Source organism: Moschus berezovskii, unplaced genomic scaffold (assembly GCF_049115385.1).
Source record: "Moschus berezovskii isolate FMDL1 unplaced genomic scaffold, NW_MosBer_1.0 29, whole genome shotgun sequence".
Classification (NCBI taxonomy): Eukaryota; Metazoa; Chordata; class Mammalia; order Artiodactyla; family Moschidae; genus Moschus; species Moschus berezovskii.
The window spans coordinates 367,066-370,851 of NW_028290453.1; positions in this window are offsets into that span (position 1 = coordinate 367,066).

A 3,786-nucleotide genomic window follows, 5' to 3' on the forward strand; every position below is an offset into this window, starting at 1 on the left:
CTTTCCCCCTAGGTTTGTTTAGTTTGCCTTGTTGATAGTTGGGTGGATTCTGTTTCGCTTGAAGATGTATGAATCACCCAAAGTCCATCGTTTGCATTCGAGCTTGCTCTCGGTATCATGCGTCCCATGGGTTTGAACAAATGTAATGATGTGTGCCCACCATTATCTCACACAGAGTAGACTCGCTGCCCTAGATGTCCTCTGTACTCTGCCTCGTCATCTCTTTCTCCCCTAACCCCTGGCAACCACTGCTCTGTTTACTGTTTCCATAGTTTTGCCTTTTCTAGAATATACTTAGAAGCATATATAGCTTTATCAGATTGGCTTCTTTCATCTAGTAATATGCTTCCTTGTCTTTTCATGACTTTGTATCTCACTTCTTTTTAGTGCTAAACGATATTTCGTTGTATGAGTGTACCACACTTCACCCATTTACCTATTGAAAGTAGTTTCCAACTTTTGAAAATTATAAGTAAAGTTTCTATAAACATCCATGTTCAAGTTTTTGTGTGGAGATAAGTTTTCAACTTTGGAGAAAAACTAAGGAGTGCAACTGATGGATCATGTGGTAAGAATGTTTTGTAGTTTTGTAAGAAATAGGCAAACTGTCTTTCAAAGTGGCTATAGAATTTTTCTGACCTTTTAAGGCATGGCCTGGGCAGTTTTGCCAGGAGACAGCATGACCATCTTAGGCTTCAAGTTCCCCCACTGAGAAGATCCCTAGAGGAGAGCATGGCAGCCCACTCTAGTATTCTCGCCTGGAGAATCCCATGGACAGAGGAGCCTGGTGGGCTACTGTCCAGAAGGTTGCAAAGAGTAGGACATGACTGAAGCGATTTTGCATGCATGCATGCACCCCAATTCTTAATGTCCAAAGGTCTTGAGATATCTGTTGTGGATATGTACATGATCCCACTACAGGGCAACCCTGGGCAAATACCTTGTGTTTCAAACACAATCAACCAATTGTGTGTTATTAGTGTTTCTGAGGAGAAGACAATGGCAACCCACTCCAGTACTCTTGCCTGGAAAATCCCACTGACGGAGGAGCCTGGTAGGCTGCAGTCCATGGGGTCGCACAGAGTTGGACACGACTGAAGTGACTTAGCAGCAGCAGTGTTTCTGAGCTGGAGTGACACATGTTATACTTAACTAATTGCTCTGGGGGCCACTGACAGTCAGAGAAATGTTACTTTTTGTTTGTTACATGTGCACTTGTAAGAACAGGGAAAGCATGGCTGTCCCTTCTATGAAAATGCCCCTGGGGACTTCCTGGTGGTCCAGTGGCTAAGACTGCAACTACCAATGCAGAGAGTTCCCTTGGTCAGGAAACAGATACTGCATGCTGCAACTTAAAGAGTTCGCATACCGCAATGAAGATCAAAGATCCCGTGTGTTGAAACTAAGACCTGGAACATGCAAATAAGCAATTAAAAAATAAAGAGAGAGAACTTAGTTTATTTCATGCCCCTGGAGACTCCTGCCATCCAGCTGTGTCTTCCCCTCACCCCTGTCACTCACTACTCCTCATTTATTGGGGATTCACAACAAAATCATGGGCTTCCTTTTCTCTCATCGCCATCATATTCAGCCTGTGACATCTCGAGTCCTTGACCTTCTCAGTTTCAACAAGCTTCCTCCAGCAACCCACCCCCATCGTCACTCTCAGAACCCTCACATCGATAGAATCCACAATTCTCAGAAACCTCAGTGTCAAGCAAGTCACTTTCCCAATATCACAAACTATGTTTTTCAAATTCACCCACCGAAACCCTTTAGATCCACCTCCTCCCATCCCTGACTCCCGCCCCTTTCTGATGACCACCAGCCCCCTTTGTTTTTCATCCTCTCCCATTTAAGGTCTTCCTGGGGTCCATCATGCCCCCAAACTTCCTTCTGTGCGCTGCTCCTCACTGGCAAATTGACATTCTGGGTGAGCTTCACTCTGCCTTCTCTTTGTCCACCCCGAGCAGCTCCCAGTTGCTGCTACAGAACCTCCGACAAGGCTGACGAGCTTCATTTCGAGCCGTCCTCTTAAGCTGCACCCGGAGGTTTCTGTCTCCCGACACACCCGCTGTGTTTTCTTAAAGTTCCTGTTTTCTGCAGTGACATGTCAGGCCTCCTGCCATCGTCTCCCACACTCTTTCACCCTGAATCCCAGCTAATGAGGTAGCCTGGAGCTCCCTGAGAACATGGCAGCCAGAGAGGAACTCCCGCATCTCATGCTGATCTAGAAACGCATCCAAATTTGCACTGGCTTATGCTTCATTTCCCCTGTAGCAGGGAAAGCCCCTCTCTCCCAACAATAATCTGCCTTCCTTGGGCTCAGATGCGCTCACCTCTCAAGGCATTTATTGCTTTAACTATCATCTTCTCCTGCATCATCACACCGTTAGAGTCCCTCCCTCCGTTCTTCTTGTGTTTCTGTTTTTTTGTGTGCAGAGTGGGAGAGCAAAATGTACATTAGTAACACACATACCAATAACATCCCAGAAGTTTATTCCATGATCTGTTCCAGTCAATCTTCACCCCGCACTGGGCAGCCATTGTTCTGATAGTTATCACCGTAGATGAATTTCCCTATTTTGGGACCTCATACAATTGGAATCATAAAGAATGTATGCTTTTATATCTTGCTTCTTTTGCTCGATATAATACCGTTTAGATTAACCCATGTTGTCGTGTATCAGTAACTTTTACTGACGAGTCGCACTGACAATTAACACAATTGTTTTACCCATTCTTCTCTTGAGGGAACTTTGGGCTGTTTCCAGGTCTGGGCTACTATGAAGAACCGTGCTCTGGACAATTCTTGCACAGATCTTTTTGTGGACATATGTTTCATCTTCATTTCATTGCTGGTCAAAAAATGGAATATGTCTAATTGTATAAAAAACTACCAAACAGCACTTTCAAGTGACTATACCATGTTTCATTCTCATCAAAGCAGGTACTTTACTTCTTTGCCAAATAGATTATCAGTCGTTTTGATTCTAGTGATGTAAAAAGTGGGTAAGACCGTGCCTGGCATAAAATTACCTTGGAGAGGGACGAGCAATTGTTATTATAAGATTAAGTGCTCAGTTTACATAAAGGGCATCTGCGTTTCTTCTTTCCTATAATCATACTGCTCTCCTCTTTTTGTTCTAATCTCTTCCACAAACACCTTATAATAACCTCCACTATTGACCATACATCTCTTTAAGTATTATTATGTTTAAAAAGATGTTCATAAGTATTGTCGCGGTTTTATAAAGAGGACAGGGCAGAGGCATCGCCAATACTTCTCAGGTAAACGGCTAATAAACGGCACAGAGGCTTCTTTCTCCTTCAGCTGCCTGCCTGATCTCTCCGCAGCGCCTGGAGTTATGTATTTCTTTGGAGGGGCAGTGCTCTTCTGACAGCCAATCAGCGAGTCCTGACGAACAGCGCCTTTTCCAGTCTGAAAATCTGGTTGTCCCTGGACACCCAGCTTCTTGGGCGGTGCGCTCAGGCGCTGAGGCTGGAACCAGGCCGGGCACGTGCTGGGCTCCGGGCGGCGCGCTGTCGCACCTGCTCCCGAGCGAGCCAAGCGGAGGCACGCTTCTTTCAGCAGCGCCTGCACCCCAAATGCTCCTCTCAGTCCTACGTTTTTCTCAGCTCCCTTCCCACGCTTAATTAATCATCTCGTCCAGGTCTCTCCGCACTGACCGCCTCCCCGGTGCGCGGGGCCGGGCAGGGGAAGGGGCGCCCCGCCTGCGGAGAGACGGGGTGCTCGGCGAAGGGCGCGGCGCCCGAGCGTCAGGG